This window comes from Tachypleus tridentatus, chromosome 10 (genome assembly GCF_004210375.1).
Source record: "Tachypleus tridentatus isolate NWPU-2018 chromosome 10, ASM421037v1, whole genome shotgun sequence".
NCBI lineage: Eukaryota > Metazoa > Arthropoda > Merostomata > Xiphosura > Limulidae > Tachypleus > Tachypleus tridentatus.
Window position 1 is genome coordinate 26,109,887 of NC_134834.1, and position 19,453 is coordinate 26,129,339.

Here is a 19,453-nt window from a genome sequence, read left to right on the forward strand (position 1 = left end):
TTATCACTAAAATATGTAGTAAGACGTATATAAAAATATTCAGACAAATAAAAGAAACTAACCCAACTCCACTGTTTCAGATCAGTAATCAAATAAAGCCTTATGTAGATGGATGTGTCTGAAGAGCACATTAGGTATATATAATGCTTTACGAGATTAAAATAGGCAATACTGCAGCAGAAACTACACAAAACATTCAAGGTGTTTATGGTTAGAAACCTCTCAATGAAAGAAGATGTCGAAGATGGTTTCAAAAGTTCAGAACAAGTGACAACAACTTAAGTGATGCTTCGCGTTCAGGTTGTCCTGTTGAGTTTAATGATGACTTGCTGCTGGCTGTACTTGATGAAGATTGTGATGTAACAGTTGAAGAACTAGCACAGAGGCTTATTTCAACCCATTCAACAGTTCACCATCATCTGCAACAGCTTGGAAAGGTGTCAAAACGTAAAAAATGGGTCCCTCATGATTTGACAGAAGCCGAACATAGAGCAAGAACTGACATTTGCTCCTCTCTACACTTTCGTGAACGTAACTCACCTTTTTGAGACATGTTAGTGACTGGAGATGAAAAATGGATATATTATATATATGCTAAGTGCCAAAGACAATGACTCAGTGCAAGTAAACTGGCTAAATTACAGCCCAAAATGGACCTCCACCCTAGGAAAGTCTTCTTACGCGTTTTGTGGGATATTGTTGTTGTGATCCACTTTGAATTGTTGCTACTCAATATAACGATTACATGAGCCTTCTATTGTCAACAGTTAGAGTGCTTTTATGTTGCGCTGAAGGAAAAAAGGCCTGCTTTGATCAGTCGTAAAGATGTTATGTTACACCACGATAATGCACGGCCACATACAGCATGGATTGCATTTGCAAAGACTGAAGAGCTAGACATGGAAAAACTTCCACTTCTTTCAGACCTCGCCCCATCTGATTATCTTCTATTCCAAAGTTTGCAGAACTATCTTGATGAAAAAAGCTTGGAACACATGAAGATGTCAAAACTACCATCTCTACATTCTTTTCCTCCAAACCCCAAGAATTTTATAGAAGTGACATTCAGAAGCTTGTGAATCTTTGACATGAAGTAATTAATAAAAGTGGAACATACATTATTGATTAAATAACATAAAAAGCGTTTGAAATCCTTTCTCTTTTTACCGAATCTAAAATCGGGCATTACTTAAGGGATGACCTGATACCATATAAATGCCAACCATACTCATTTATCCCTTTTTATTTTCCTTTAAAAGCTGCAAATCATTATAAAATAAAACCAGAATTTCAACTTTATGATATTTTAAACTGTGATTGGCCTCACTCTCACTAGTTATTCATAAAGCAACAAAACAGTGATATGTGTTCAGATGCAATTAATTACAAATATATTATTCCTACCATAATAAGTGTTCATCCAGACAAAACTAGATGGCACGAAGATTCGTTAAATTCCTTAGCTTAGCTTACAGTAGCTGTCCGTTTTCTTCTGTTTTTACTAGGCGCTGCATGACCAGGTTGTTTAGGCACTCGACTGGTAATCTGAGTGTCGCGGGTTCAAACCCCGTTACACTAAACATGCCCGCTGTGTCAGTTATGGGTGTTTATAATGCGACTACCAATCCCACTATTTGTTGGTAAAAGAGTTTGTTTGTTTATTTTTAAATTTCGCACAAAGCTACTCGAGGGCTATCTGTGCTAGCCGTCTCTAATTTAGCAGTGTAAGACTAGAGGGAAGGCAGCTAGTCATCACCACCCACCGCCAACTCTTGGGCTACTCTTTTACCAACGAATAGTGGAAATGATCGTCACATTATAACGCCCCTACGGTTGAAAGGGCGAACATGTTTGGTGCGACCGGCGTTCGAACCCACGACCCTCAGATTACCAGTCGAACGCCTTAACCTACCTGGCCATGCCAGACTTGGCGGTGGGTGGTGAGGACTATTTGCCTTCTTCCTAGTCTTACACTGCTAAATTTGGGACAGCTAGCGCAGATAGCTCTGATGTAGCTTTGCGCAAGATTCAAAACAAATCAAGGTGTTTTTCCTCGACGTTTGTTATTGAATTTTCCTTCAAACTATTACGTTTTTAATATTAATACGAAAGTGCTTATTGTGCTTGAAGTTCAATGTAATTCAACGATGCGCTTCAGAACTGTAATACATACTGCATTAATGCCTGAGAATTATTGTGACAACTGCATCACAATACCAATTAACAATGGAAGTTGAAGCGGCTTGTTCCTTATCAGCTGCCACGTGGTTATCTGTAATTATGAAAAAACAAACGCCATGTCAGTAAAAAAACAGAGAAATGGAACAATACGGAATACACCCTGTAAACAACTTATTAAACAAAACAAAAATATCCATGTACAGTTTCAAAATTGTGTGTCGTAACAACTTATTAAGGGTGTCGTAAAAGTCAGTGGTTGAGGTTATTGTCAATGAATAAAGTTGGGTGCTACTGATGTATATATTAAATATACGTATGTATACGTACGCTAATCTTTTACCTGTTTTTTTTTTTAATTGCTGAATATCTAAATACCTCCCTAGAAAGCTTCAGAAGTAATTTCAGACTGAGAAAACACGGCGTCATACACACGAAACATCAATACTATCTTCTCCTGCTGCTTGGACTACTGACGTGAATACTATTGGTTATATCCAATGAAACATAAGGAAACTTATAGATCTCAGCCATCAGTTGGCCAGCTAATTAAAAACAGTTGCTGGTTACTTTCACACATAGTTTCACACATGTATCCGGAAAACAAAGGTGATGTTCCAGGTTCAGGACATAATACTGAGCAATAGGTAGTAGAGAGAAAGGAACTTACTGACTTTGTTGACCAATATTCTGTGTGAAAATTACATACATCTGAATAAATTCAACTTTTTTGAATAATTTTATATTGACAACAGAGAGTGGCACGCACACGGTATGACTGCATACCACAATAAGAAATGTCTTGATACGTAATTGTTTCATATTACTTAATATTCCAGTCTTCATACACAGATACTTCGTGTCATCGGGTATAAAGGGTATTCTGTCAACTTGGAGTTAACAGATGTTTGTTGGTTTACCCAGATTTAAGAATATAAGTCGTTAGCTGTAATGTAAAAAAAAAAAAAAAAGTTAGCCCCTTACCCTTAATAATTTTACCTGCTTTTCAGGAGGAATGGTTAGCAAGTCTTTTTCTGCTAGAAACAAAATAATGTGTTAAAGTCATTCAAGAACTTATGATATAAAGCATGTTACCGTTCATGTACACATTGGTTATCATGATTCGTGTGAGTAACACTGAGTGAGTTCTCCAGATGGTTTGTAGTTCTCAGTGGTGACTGTTCCACTGTGAGCTATCATAAAATTCATGGTAGACGCTACTGTCATGTCAAGCTAAAGTGGCAATCCCAGCCTCTGGGTCAACATGTGGCATGAAGTAAAAAGTCAGTGACAGAGAACTCCCCAGGGTATTAGGTTTAAAAGAATATGAGGTCATAAAATTCAGCAAGCTTCTCAAAGTAGCACTTGTAACCCCCCTCACCCCAATCTTCTTAAAACTGTGGTAACATATCACGATATGAGACTGGGTAACCCCTCATACCAGTCTCCTTGAAACTGTTGTAACATATCATGTGAGACTGAGTAACCCTTCATCCCAGTCTCCTTGAAACTGTAGTAACATATGATGTGAGACTTGAGTAACCCCTCATCCCAGTCTCCTTGAAACTGTAGTAACATATTATGATGTGAGACTGAGTACCCCCTCATCCCAGTCTCCTTGAAACTGTAGTAACATATTATAATGTGAGACTGATATGATCTTATGTAGTTTTTATGCTTGTATCCTTTATGTACTCGATGTTTCTGACTTGGATTCCTTGTTTTTCTTATCCTACTAGATATTTGAGGTCCTCTACTGAATACACGATATATGTTACTTTCATGAGGATGTGTCTGGACAGTATGGTGTTAGTTATTACTGTTTCTAGGCAAAAAAATAACCATTCACTTTTAATAAGTTCTGTTCCTAACCTTATTCCCCATAACAAAGTGAGTGAGTGACTGCAGGCCTATAATAATGTGGCTGCTGTTGTTGTGGTTGGTGCACACTAGGCAACAAGATACAGGGATATCTTCTCATTGTCGAGAATATTCCTGGTACAGGACTTTATCTTGTTTTTCTTTATTCGCTGAAAATCTCGTTAAACCCACTAGTAACCCAATGTACCAAAATGTCTTGTACACCTGATGATCCGTGTAGAGATTAGAACAAAACTTAGTGTGGTAAGATATTGCTAAAAGAAATGATTTTATTTGTGAACATCTATGCTACAGTTCCAGTCCCAACGATTTCAAATCTTGAGTAAAACCTGCCTTATCAGTTTACAGTTCATTTGAGTTATGGCGTTTCGGCGTGATACAAAATGTCTTTCGTGAAACACGATGATCTAGATTTATCTAACTCATTATAAACTTAACCATATCAAGTTTGGTTTTACTGACAAAGCTGCTACTATGTTAGACCTTCTTTCACGTACGTTGTTTTTTATCTTTTACTATTATTTTGAGTTATGTATTACCTTTGTTTCTGGCCTCTTCCCCAGTTGCACAATGACAAATCTACAATCTTATAATGCTAAAAACCAGGTTATGGTAGGCATAGCATAGATACCCTATTGTGTATCTTTGTACTAACTACAAGCAAACACTTTCTTTATGTTTATTGGCTAGTGAGATTTCATGTAATAATATTATTATGTCTGTTCAGATGTGGTGTGTTGAATGCTAAGATGAATCATTTAATATATGTCGTGAATGTTACCCAGATGAGTATAGGCATAGGTAGCCATTTGAAACAGAATATACAGAAACTTTTACAATTGGATTGACCTAAGATTGCATGGACCATTGGTTTTGGAGTGCATAACGTGTGTGGACTTGGAGAATACCTTTGCGTGACTTTCTTTGTTTAAATCGAGTAACTTTAGGGAGCTGTCTTTTGTGCTTGACACCTAAATGCTCTTGGTCATCAGTCACCTTTTTTTTTTTTTTGCAGATTTATGACTCCAGCAGCCATATGATATGAAAGAAGAATCCCAGGTAGTTTTGGTAAGAGAACAGTGTGTTTATTAAATAAATAACTCCCATGTCTGATAGTTTTCTTTCTAGAGTTTGTGTTCAATTTATTATTTGCTTAACGATCGTGAACTTGTATTTAATAAGACTTTTATTGCTTTTATGCGGGATGTCAATACACCTGAATACCCGAAACTTTAATAACACTAGGTTTTTATGTGGTCAGCCTGTCGTTTGTTTATTTGTTTTAAAGATACCACCACGGGTATCGAAACCCGGTTTCTAGCGTTGTAGATTCGCAGACATACCGCTGTGCCACTTGGGGTGTAAACCTGTTGAACAGTTATTGCAGTTGTATTTCAAAATTATCAATTTTTTTTCCAGAAAATAAGCTGAGAAAGAGTCTTGAAATGATTATAATAAAAAACAGAAGATTATCTTCAACAAGTTCACCTCTACTTCTTGCTGGTGAGCTCGCTCCTCTATCCTCATTTCTTCTATGTCATCTTCTATTTCACTTGAGCTTCTTAACCTTTGTAAGGCTGCCAAATAAATATAACATATAAACTAACTGTTTATAGCTTGTACAAACTTACAACACTAATTATTAAAGAAATAGTTTCTTAAGTTGTAATTTATACAAGCAGAGTAGAATACAATGTTGTTAATTAATACACATATTCTTAGTATTTTTAAATAGTCATAAATACGTATCTGTTCATTTGTAAAATCCTTTTGTAGGCACAAAATGATGTTGGAAGGCATTTTCTGCAAGTCTACTAATACTTGAAAAGTGACCACGTGTTTTAAATACTGATGTCAGTATTTCCTTAGTTTCTCAACTTGTTTGACTTACACACAAAAAGACTAAAATTACACATTCTTACAGACTTTATAAAAGACAAATATGAGGACATTTTGGAAACATATAGTAATCACTCATTCATCAAAGACGCAGAACATCTCATTCTATTAGGGAAACACCTTACAAACTACAAATGTGACTGAATAAGAACCATCAATAAGTCGTTGGCCAGCGGTAAGTTTAAGGATTAAAAATCTAAAGTTCGATTACCCGAGGTAGACAGAGCCCAGAAAGCTCATTATGTTGGTCACTGGTCAAAACACAGCAACCAGATTAAGTACCAGTAGAGAAACAAAACACTCCGAATTGATGCTGAACACCTGAAGACAAAGAAAGGTCCTTAATTCCAGTGAGTCATAAATATATCTCTTAGCAAACTAACATGCAGATGTGTGCAACAGTTTGAAGTTGTCACATTAAGCATCACGCTCAAACAAAACAAGAATCTAGTAGCAATAGCATCTGTTGCTTGGACCTTGCTCAAACACAGTCTTCAGAACTTATAAAGGCGCCATTTTTTTAATCAGAAACATGCCATCCTATTGCACCAATAGCTTCAGTGTAGTAAATAGTTCAAGACAACATCGTATAGCAGCCACGAATGTAAATAATGCAGCAGAATATCTCTGGATCAGGACCATGACCACACAACAGCTGCAACCAGAACTGTACACCCAACACGCGCCATGGATGTGAGGGCAGGAATGTCTCTTTCAACGTTGAAATGCTTGGTCACTGGTTGTGAAAATGTTTACATCCTGTTGTCAATCAGGAGTGTCGAATGCATGTACCTTCTAAGCGAAAATCATAACAAATGAAAGAATGACTTCAACCAACGAGTAATGTCTGCAGTAGTACTTGTTAGTTTAAATTAGTTGAGTCTGGGCTTTATCTGGTCACTGGGTCGAGTGCAGCAATCAGCTCAACCTAAAGCGATTGTGGCTTGCCCAGAGTACCATTGTCTTAGTGTCAAAGAGTCAATGCCAATAATGACACATCTGCACGAGGCTGAATTATTAGTGGACTTTGATACAACCACAGTATTATTCAAACTCACTGTACACTACGCATTCCACTTAAAGCTAAAACATGAGCCAGTTATCATGAACTTAAGTCTCTCAGAAAAGGCATATCTTTGATTTTATCCGTACAACACACGTACTGGGCAGTAATGGCTATGTCTGATCTGAATTCATGCGTTGATATCTTATAACTGAATCTGTTAGCGAAATTGTTAGTGAGATTTGCTTGTAAAACAGGCAAACTGTAGTTACGCAACAAAGCCATCCTGATCCAATGCCAAGAATACTGGTTCAAAGAACAGTGGGCATTGAAAAAGGGTGTGGTAATTCTCTGGAATATGCAACAAGTGTTTTCTTGTGTACGATAGACACAGTCTGTACTACCATTACCTTCTACTGTGATGATGTAACCAGCACAAGAAGTACGAAGTTTTCTTCCTACTGAAGTTAGTTTCCTATGAAACACACGTACAAACTTCTCACGAATATGTGTATACCTCAATTTATCTATGAATCAGTGTTGCTGCAAGAACTTATTGTATTAATAAATAAAATCGTCTATTTGAATTAATTTAATACTTAAAGATGTAAGCGTCTAGATACATTAATCCTTTGAATAATCTTATTATATTTTTGTGAATTTGATATTATTTCTTTAAAAGTACTAACTCAATATTACAAAAATGTTCACACACCATACGGGTGGCTTTATACAAAGTTTCGGGACTATTTAACTACTCATACATAAGTTTTATTCGAGAAGTTTGTTTTTAATTGTTAAATTAATTGTTAACATGTACTCATATTTCAGCTTGTTTACCATTATATGAACAAATAAAATTATAAACCTGTATGAAGAATTAATAATTTCACTACAAGATATTTTCAATGTTACGACAGTTAAGAAACTGGTCAATTTAATTTTCTGCACGTTTATACACAATCAAGTATTAAGTATATTTTGAAATGGTGTTTCTTAAAGTATTAAGTATATTGTAAATGGTTTTTCTTAAAGTATTAAGTATATTGTAAATGGTGTTTCTTAAAGTATTAAGTATATTGTAAATGGTTTTTCTTAAAGTATTAAGTATATTGTAAATGGTGTTTCTTAAAGTATTAAGTATATTGTAAATGGTGTTTGTTCATTCATACAATGTTATAGTTAAAATATAGAATAATTAAGTTGCCCGCGGTTTTCAAATGATTACGTATGCAAAACATTTCTATAAACTCATGTATAGTTAGTATGGCTTTATCTCATGATAACATTTTATTAACTATAAACTAACTAACTACATCATTCACGCAATTTACCTAGTTTGAAATACGTTTCGAATTCGAGTTGAGAAACCAATAAAGCTAAATATCTTGAATTCTAGCTGAAGTTCCTGTATAGAAGCTTAAACGTTTCATATTTCATCTGAGACATCTCTGATGGTTTATTTTTCCTAGTTGTCCAGAAGAGAGCTTGTTTTATTGCTTCTACCTTGGTCCTTGTACTACTTGTGGGAAGCTTGAACACTCCACCATCTATTAAAATTATTGCTGCTCTACGAGATGATGACCAGCTCTTTCGCTGTCTGTTGTCATGGTAGGTGTTCAAAGACTTTTATACACCATCCTATGTCCAGTTTCTATACTTTTGTTATGAGAGGTGTTGAAAGACTTTTATACACCATCCTATGTCCAGTTTCTATACTTTTGTCATGGAAGGTGTTGAAAGACTTTTATACACCATCCTATGTCCAGTTTCTATACTTTTGTCATGAGAGGTGTTGAAAGACTTTTATACACCATCCTATGTCCAGTTTCTATACTTTTGTCATGGAAGGTGTTGAAAGACTTTTATACACCATCCTATGTCCAGTTTCTATACTTTTGTCATGGTAGGTGTTGAAAGACTTTTATACACCATCCTATGTCCAGTTTCTATACTTTTGTCATGGAAGGTGTTGAAAGACTTTTATACACCATCCTATGTCCAGTTTCTATACTTTTGTCATGGTAGGTGTTGAAAGACTTTTATACACCATCCTATGTCCAGTTTCTATACTTTTGTCATGGAAGGTGTTGAAAGACTTTTATACACCATCCTATGTCCAGTTTCTATACTTTTGTCATGGTAGGTGTTGAAAGACTTTTATACACCATCCTATGTCCAGTTTTTATACTTTTGTCATGGAAGGTGTTGAAAGACTTTTATACACCATCCTATGTCCAGTTTCTATACTTTTGTCATGGAAGGTGTTGAAAGACTTTTATACACCATCCTATGTCCAGTTTCTATACTTTTGTCATGGTAGGTGTTGAAAGACTTTTATACACCATCCTATGTCCAGTTTCTATACTTTTGTCATGGAAGGTGTTGAAAGACTTTTATACACCATCCTATGTCCAGTTTCTATACTTTTGTCATGGTAGGTGTTGAAAGACTTTTATACACCATCCTATGTCCAGTTTCTATACTTTTGTCATGGAAGGTGTTGAAAGACTTTTATACACCATCCTATGTCCAGTTTCTATACTTTTGTCATGGTAGGTGTTGAAAGACTTTATACACCATCCTATGTCCAGTTTTTATACTTTTGTCATGGAAGGTGTTGAAAGACTTTTATACACCATCCTATGTCCAGTTTCTATACTTTTGTCATGGGAGGTGTTGAAAGACTTTTATACACCATCCTATGTCCAGTTTCTATACTTTTGTCATGGGAGGTGTTGAAAGACTTTTATACACCATCCTATGTCCAGTTGCTATACTTTTGTCATGGTAGGTGTTGAAAGACTTTTATACACCATCCTATGTCCAGTTTCTATACTTTTGTCATGGTAGGTGTTGAAAGACTTTTATACACCATCCTATGTCCAGTTTCTATACTTTTGTCATGGTAGGTGTTGAAAGACTTTTATACACCATCCTATGTCCAGTTTTTATACTTTCTGTCGAGGCTGATTTTCAAAGATCCCATTCATATCAAATGTTTATTTCAAATAAGGAGATTAGAGATCAGGTGATAAAGAGTTATCTCAGTGGTAGATGTCCATCCATTACTATCTTCCGAGATGTCATTAAGGCAATATCCTGCTTGGTTGGGGTGTGCAAGATTCTGTTGGAATTAAAATGTTCCACTTGCTTGTAAATACAGTTGGTATTCTGCAACGTTGCCGTGGTATGTGAAGGGTAATATAACTTTGATGAGAGTGGCTGAATTTGATCACGTGACCAGTATTAAACAGATGACTTGTAACTTTCGAATCTTATTTAGCTGTAGTGCTTAATCCAAGATGAAGTGAGTAGAACTTTTGCACACAAGAAGCTGACGTCCTTCAACTCTATTTCCTGCTGCAACTTTCAGTACATGAATTTTTTGGTAGTTTTGATTAACGTTGTGTTAACTTTGTAAAATTGATTTGTCTATTAAAGGTTACCCTGAGGTTCTTTAGTATTTATTCCCGAAAGAAAGTAATGCTCAGAATGAATGGTGACGAATCATCCTCAGTAGCATATCTGTCAAAACATGGCTGAGACTTTGGCAGGACTGATGACTCTGTCACTGAACTATTTAACCACTCTGCTATAAAGGATGGTTGCATTTTGTTTTTAATTTTAGCAAAGTTTAACACACAGCATCTGGTTGGACTGTTAAGGTGGACTGTATCCACGATGTAGATGCTGAATAAGGCTTGTAAGAGTGGTGATCCCTGGGGCAGACCAGTGGCAGATCCAACTAAATTTTCAACTTCTGCGCTCCATAATTCATTCACCTTTACAATTCACGAAAAAAGATATAACTTATAGAAAACCAAAAAAATGTTAGAACTAATAGAAAACCAAGAAAATGTTAGAACTAATAGAATATCAAGAAGAAACTTAAAACTAACACAAAACCAAGAAGAAAGAAACTACTGAAGAAAGATAGAACTAATAGAAAATCAAGAAGTTAGAATTAATAGAAAATCAAGAAAAAAAGTAGAACTGAAAAACAAAAAGGAAGTTAGAACTAATAGAAAGTCAAGAAAAAGTTAAAACTAACATAAAATGAAGAAGAAATTAAAACTAACAGAAAATCAAGAAGAAAGTAAGAACAAGCATAAAATGAAGAAGAAAGTTAGAACTATTACAAAACTAAGAAGAAAGATAGAACTAACATAAAATCAAGAAGAAACTTAAAAATAATAGAAAATCAAGAAAAAAGTACAAAATATTAGAAAATAGAGGAGAAAGTTAGAACTTATAGTAAATCAAGAAGAAAGTTAGAAATAACAAAAAAGCAAGAAGAAAGTTAGAACTAACAGAAAATCACGAAAAAACTTAGAACAAACAGAGAATCATGAAGAAAGTTAGAATTAACAGCAAATCAAGGAAGTTAGAACTATCAGACAATCAAGAAAGAAGTTAGAACTAACAAAAAATCAAAAAGTTAGAAATAATAGCAAATCAAGAACAAAGTTAGAACTAATAGAATATAAAGAAAAAAATTAGACCTAACAGAAAATTAAGAAAGTTAGAAGTAATAAAAAATCAAGAAGGAAGTTACAAGTACTAGAAAATAGTTAAAAAGTTAGAGCTAATAGAAAATCAAGAAGAAAATTAAAACTAATAGAAAACCAAGAACAAAGTTACAAAAAGGAGAAAAAGAAGAAAAGTTAGAGCTAATAGAAAATCAAGAAGTTGGAACTAACAGATAATCAAGAAGGAAGTTAGAACTAACATCAAATCAAAAATGAAGTTAGAACTAATAGAAAATAAAGAAGTTAGAACTAATACAATATAACGAAAAAAGTTAGAACTAATAGAAGATCAAGAAGTTAGAATAACAAAATATCAAGAAATTAGAACTAACAGAAAATTTAAAAGAAAGCTAGAATAAACAGAACATCACGAAGGAAGATAAAATTATAGAATATCAAAAAGAAAGTTAGAACTAATAGAAAATCAAGAAGTTAGAATTAATAGAAAATCAAAAAAAAATAAAACTGACAGATAAACAAGAAGGAAGTTATAACTAATAGAAAATCAAGAATAAATTAAAATTAACAGAAAATCAAGAAGAAATTAAAACTAACAGAAAATCAAGAAGAAAGTTAGAACTAACATAAAATAAAGAAGAAACATAAAAATAATAGAAAATCAAGAAGAAAGTAAAAAATATTAGAAAATAGAGAACAAAGTTAGAACTAATAGTAAATAAAGAAGAAAGATAGAAATAAGTGAAAATTAAGAAAAAAGAAATAATACAAAATCAAGAATAAAAAACTAAGAGAAAATCAAAAACGAAGTTAGAACTAACAGAAAAGTTCTGTTAGAAAAAAAAAGGTTAGAATTAATAGAAAATCAAGAAGAAAGTAAAAACAGAATATCAGAGAGAAAGTTATAACTAATGAAAAATCACAAAGAAAGATAGAACTAACAGAAAATCAAAAAGGGAGTTAAAACTAATATAAAATCATGAATAAAGTTAGAACTAATACAAAACAAAGAACAAAGTTGGAACTATTAGAAAATGGAGAAAAAAGTTAGAACAAAAATAAAATCAAGAAGAAAGTTAAAACTAATAGAAAATAAAGGAAAAAGTTAGAACTAATGAAAAATCAAGAAGTTAGAACCAATAGAAAATAACATAAAAGTTAGAACTAATAGCAAATCAAGAAGAAACTTAGAACTAATAGAAAATTAACAAAGAAGAAAGAACTAACAAAAAATCAAGAAGAAAGTTACAAGTAACATAAATATAAAATCAAGTAGAAAGTTAAAAATAATAGAAAATTATAAACAAAGAATTAACAAAAATTAAACGAAAGTAAGAACTAACAGAAAAGTAAGAAGAAAGTTAAAAGTAACATAAATATAAAATCAAGTAGAAAGTTAAAAATAATAGAAAATTAAAAACAAAGAATTAACAAAAATCAAAAAGAAAATAAGAACTAACAGAAAAGTAAGAAGAAAGTTAGAACAAACAGACAATGAAGAAGGAAATTAGATTTAACAGACAATCAAGAAGCAAGTTAGAACTAATATAAAATCAAGAAGACAGTTAGAACAAACATAAAATCAAGGAGAAAGTTAGAACTAACAGAAAATCAAAAAGAAAGTTAGATCAAACAGAATATCAAGAAGAAAGAAAACAAAGAAGAAAGTGAGAACTGACATCAAATCAAGAAGAAAGGTAGAAATAATACAAGATTAAAAAGTTAGAACAAATAGAAAATCAAGAAGGAATTTAGAACTAACAGAAAATCAAAAAGAAAGTTAGAACTAATCGATAATCAAGAAAAAACGAAAACAAACAAAAAATCAAGAAAAAAGGTAAAACTAACATAAAATCAAGAAAAAGTTAGAAATAATAGAAAATCAAGAAGAAAATTAGAACCAATAGAAAATGAAGAAGAAAGTTAGAATTAATAAGAAATCAAGAAGAAAGTTAGAATTAATAAGAAATCAAGAAGAAAGTTAGAAATAAAGAAAATCAACAAGAAGATTAGAACCAACAGAAAATGAAGAACACAGTTAGAATTAATACGAAATCAAGAAGAAAGTTAGAACTAATAGAAAATCAAGAAAACGTTAGAACTAACAAAAAATCAAGAAGAAAGAAAGAACTAACGAAAAATCAAGAATTAAATTAGAACTAGCAGAAAATCAAGAAGAAAATTAGAATCAACAGAAAATGAAAAAGTTAGAATTAATAAGAAATCAATAAGAAAGTCATAACTAATAGAAAATCAAGAAAAAGTTAGAACTAATAGAAAATCAAAAAGAAAGTTAAAAAGAAAAAAATCAAGAAGAAAGTTAGAACTAACGAAAAATCAAGAAGAAAGTTTGAACTTATAGAATATGAAGAAGAAAACTAGAAATAACATAAAATGAAAAAGAAAGTTAAAACTAACAGAAAATCTACAAAAAAGTTAGAACTAACAGAAAATCAACACAGAAGTTAGAACCAATAGAAAAGTAAGAAAAAGTTAGAACTAATAGAATATGAAAAAGAAAGTCAGAACAGAACATCAGACAGAAGGTTAGAACTAATGAAAAATCATGAAAAAGTTAGAACTAACAGAAAATCAAAATGAAGTTTGAACTAATAGAAAATCAAGAATAAAGTGAGAAATAACAGAAAATCAAGAAGAAATGACGATTAAAAAATCAGGAAGAAAGATAGAACTAACAGAAAAACCAAGAAGAAAGAAAATTATGAAGAAAGTTAGAACTAATAGAAAATCAAGAAGTTAGAATTAATAGGAAATCAAGAAGAAAGTTAGAACAAACATAAAATCAAGAAAGTCAGAATTTTTTCAAAATTAACAAACTTCGACCTAACATAAAATCAAGAATAAACTTAAAAATAATAGAAAATCAGGAAGAAAGTGAGAAATGTTAGAAAATCAAGAAGAAAATCAGAAATGTTAGAAAATCAAATAGTTAGAACTGACAGAAAATCATAAAGAAAGTTAGAACAAACATAAAATCAAGAAGAAACTTAAAAATAATAGAAAATCAAGAAGAAAGATAGAAATAAAAGAAAATCAAGAATTTAGAAATTACAGAAAATCAAAAAGAAAGTGAGAACAGAACAATAGAGAGAAGGTTAGAACTAATGAAAAATCATGAAGAAAGTTAGAACTAACAAAAAATTAAGATGAAGTTAAAACTAATAGAAAATCAAGAAAGAACGATTAGAAAATCAAGAAAAAATATACAAATAATAGAAAATCAAGAATAAAGTTAGAAATAATAGAAAATCAAGAATAAATTAGAAATATTAGAAAATCAAGAAGAAATTTAGAACTAACAGAAAATCAAGAAGAAAGAAAATAATGGAGAAAGTTAAAACTGATAGAAAATCAAGAAGTTAGAATTAATAGAAAATCAAAAAAAAATTAAAACTAACAGAAAATCAAGAAGAAATTTAGAACTAATAGAAAATCAAAAAGGAAAACAGAACTGACGAAAAATCAAAAAGAAAGTAAGAACTAATGAGAAATCAAGAAAAACTTTGAACTAATAGAAAATCAAGGAAAAAGAACTATTAGAAAATCAAAAAGTAAAATAGAACTCACGAAAAATCAAGACAAAAGTGTGAACTAATAGAAAATCAAGAAGAAAGAACTAACAGAAAATCAAAAAGGAAGTTAGAACTAATAAAAAATCAAGAAGAAAGTTAGGACAGAACATCAGAGAGAAGGTTAGAACTAATAAAAAATCATGAAGAAAGTTAGAACTAACGGAAAATCAAGATGATGTTAGAACTAATTAAAAATGAAGAATAAAGTTAGAAATAACTGAAAATCAAGAAGAAAGAACGATTAGAAAATAAAGAAAAAAGATAGAAATAATAGATAATGAAGAATAAAGTTAGAAATAATAGAAAATCAAAAATAAATTTAGAAATATTAGAAAATCAAGAAGAAAGTTAAACTAACATAAATTTAAGAAGTTAGAACTAACAGATAATCAAAAAGATAGAATAAACAGATAATCAATAAGAAATTTAGAACTAACAGAAAATTAAGAAAAAGTTTGAACTAACAGAAAATCAAGAAGTTTGAACTAAAAGAAAATCAAATAAAAAATTAAAACTAACATAGAATTAAAAAATGTTAGAACATATAATCAAGAAGAAAGTAAGAACTAAAAGATAATAAAGAAGATAGTTAGAACAAATAGATAATCAAGAAGAAAGCTAGAACTAATAGAAAATCAAGAAAGAAGTTTGAACCAACAGAAAATCAAGAAGTTTGAACTAAAAGAAAATCAAGTAGAAAATTAAAACTAACATAAAATCTAAAAAATGTTAGAACATATAATCAAGAAGAAAGTTACAAGTAATAGAAAATAAACAAGAAAGTTAAAACTAACACAAAATGAAGAAAAAAGGTAGAACTAACAGAAAATAAAGAAAAAAGATATAATAAGTAACAAATCAAAAAAAGTTAGAACTAATAAATAATCAAGAAGAAAATTAAAATTAACAGAAAATCAAGAAGAAAGTTAAATAAAACAGAAATTCAAAAAGAAAGTTAGAACTAACATAAAAACAAGAAGGAAGTTAATACTAATAGATAATCAAGAAGAAAGTTAGAACTAAAATAAAATCATGAAAAAGGTTAGAAAAAATAGAAAATAAAGAAGAAAGTTAGAACTAACAGAAAATCAAAAAGGAATTTAGAACTAATAAAAAAGTTAGAACTAATAAAAAATCAAGAAGAAAGTTAGAACAGAACATCAGACAGAAGGTTAGAACTAATGAAAAGTCATGAAAAAGTTAGAACTAACAGAAAATCAAAACGAAGTTTGAACTAATAGAAAATCAAGAATGAAGTGAGAAATAACAGAAAATCAAGAAGAAAGGACGATTAAAAAATCAAGAAGAAAGATAGAACTAACAGAAAACCAAGAAGAAAGAAAATTATGAAGAAAGTTAGACCTAATAGAAAATCAAGAAGTTAGAATTACAAGGAAATCAAGAAGAAAGTTAGAACAAACATAAAATCAAGAAAGTCAGAATTTTTTCAAAATTAACAAACTTCGACTTAACATAAAATCAAAAATAAACTTAAAAATAATAGAAAATCAGGAAGAAAGTCAGAAATGTTAGAAAATCAAGAAGAAAATCAGAAATGTTAGAAAATCAAATAGTTAGAACTGACAGAAAATCATAAAGAAAGTTAGAACAAACATAAAATCAAGAAGAAACTTAAAAATAATATAAAATCAAGAAGAAAGATAGAAATAAAAGAAAATCAAGAATTTAGAAATTACAGAAAATCAAAAAGAAAGTGAGAACAGAACAATAGAGAGAAGGTTAGAACTAATGAAAAATCATGAAGAAAGTTAGAACTAACAAAAAATTAAGATGAAGTTAAAACTAATAGAAAATCAAGAAAGAACGATTAGAAAATCAAGAAAAAATATACAAATAATAGAAAATCAAGAATAAAGTTAGAAATATTAGAAAATCAAGAATAAATTAGAAATATTAGAAAACCAAGAAGAAAATTAGAACTAACAGAAAATCAAGAAGAAAGAAAATAATGGAGAAAGTTAAAACTGATAGAAAATCAAGAAGTTAGAATTAATAGAAAATCAAGAAAAAAGGTAAACTGACAGAAAAACAAGGAGGAAGCTAGAACTAACAAAAAATCAAGAAGAAATTAAAACTAACAGAAAATCAAGAAGAAATTTAGAACTAATAGAAAATCAAAAAGGAAAACAGAACTGACGAAAAATCAAAAAGAAAGTAAGAACTAATGAGAAATCAAGAAAAACTTTGAACTAATAGAAAATCAAGGAAAAAGAACTATTAGAAAATCAAAAAGGAAAATAGAACTCACGAAAAATCAAGACAAAAGTTTGAATTAATAGAAAATCAATAAGAAAGAACTAACAGAATATCAGAGAGAAGGTTAAAACTAATAAAAAATCATGAAGAAAGTTAGAACTAATGGAAAATCAAGATGATGTTAGAACTAATTAAAAATGAAGAATAAAGTTAGAAATAACTGAAAATCAAGAAGAAAGAACGATTAGAAAATAAAGAAAAAAGTTAAACTAACATAAATTTAAGAAGTTAGAACTAACAGATAATCAAAAAGATAGAATGAACAGATAATCAATAAGAAATTTAGAACTAACAGAAAATCAAGAAAAAAGTTTGAATTAACAGAAAATCAAGAAGTTTGAACTAAAAGAAAATCAAATAGAAAATTAAAACTAACATAGAATAAAAAAATGTTAGAACATATAATCAAGAAGAAAGTAAGAACTAAAAGATAATAAAGAAGATAGTTAGAACAAATAGATAATCAAGAAGAAAGCTAGAACTAATAGAAAATCAAGAAAGAAGTTTGAACCAACAGAAAATCAAGAAGTTTGAACTAAAAGAAAATCAAGTAGAAAATTAAAACTAACATAGAATAAAAAAAATGTTAGAACATATAATCAAGAAGAAAGTAAGAACTAAAAGATAATAAAGAAGTAAGTTAGAAATAATAGAAAATCAAATAGTTAGAAGTGACAGAAAATCATAAAGAAAGTTAGAACAAACATAAAATCAAGAAGAAACTTAAAAATAAAAGAAAATCAAGAATTTAGAAATTACAGAAAATCAAAAAGAAAGTGAGAACAGAACATCAGAGAGAAGGTTTGAACTAATGAAAAATCATGAAGAAAGTTAGAACTAACAAAAAATTAAGATGAAATTAAAACTAATAGAAAATCAAGAAAGAAAGTCAGAATTAACAGAGGAATATCAAGAAAAAAGTTAGAACTAACAGAAAATCAAGAAGGAAGTTAGAACAAACAAAAAATCAAGAAAAAAGTTAGAACTAACATAAAATCAAGAAGAAAGATTGAAATAACAGAAAATCAAAAACAAAGAACTAACAGAAAATCAAAAACAAAGAACTAACAGAAAATCACGAAGAAAGTTAAAAATAATAGAAAATAAAGAAGAAAGTTAGAACTAATAGAAAATCTAGAAAAAAGTAAGAACAAACAAAAAAATCATGAAGAAAGTCAGAATTAACAGAAAATCAAAAAGGAAGTTAGAACAAACATAAAATGAAGAAGGAAGTTAAAACTAATAGATAATCCAGAAGAAAGTTAGAACTAACAGAAAATCAAGAAGGAAGTTAGAACAAAAAGAAAATCAAGTAGGAAGTTAGAACAAACAGAAATTCAAGAAAGAAGTTACAACTAACAAAAATCAAGAAGAAAATTAGAAATAACGAAAAATCAAAATGATAATTAGTACTAACGAAAAATCAAGAATTAGTTTAGAACTACCAGAAAATCAAGAACAAATTCAGAACTATCAGACAATCAGGAAGAGAGTTAGAACTAATAGAAAATCAAATTGAAACGTAGAAATAATAGAAAATAAAGAAAAACTAATAAAAGATCAAGAATTAAGATAGAACTAACCGAAAAACAAAAAAAAGTTAGAACTAATGGAAAATCAAGAAGAAAATTAGAAATAACGAAAAATCAAAATGAAAATTAGTACTTACCAAAAAATTAAGAAATAGGTTAGAACTACCAGAAAATCAAAAAAGTTACAACTAATAGCAAATCAAGAAGAAAGTTGGAACAAAAAGAAAATAATGAAAGTTAGAACTAATAGAAAATCATGAAGTAATTCAGAATTAACAGAAAATCAAGAAGAAAGTTAAAATTAACAGAAAATCAAGAAGAAAGTTAGAACAAACATAAAATGAAGAAGGAAGATAAAACTAATAGATAATCCAGAAGAAAGCTAGAACTAACAGAAAATCAAGAAGAAACTTAGAAATAACGAAAAATGAAAATTAAAATTAGTACTAACGAAAAATCAAGAAATAGGTTAGAACAAACAGAAAATCAAGAAAAAATTAGAACTGAAAGAAAATCAAGAATTAAGTTAGAACTAACAGAAAATCATGAAGATAATCGGAATTAACAGAAAATCAAGAAGGAAGTTACAAGTAACAGATT

At 30.3% G+C, this 19,453-nt stretch overlaps 1 pseudogene; it reads right to left on the minus strand.

Moving 5' to 3' along the window:
- Positions 1-19,453, minus strand: part of LOC143228317 (glucose transporter type 1-like) — a 74,321-nt pseudogene that overhangs the window by 8,416 nt on the left and 46,452 nt on the right.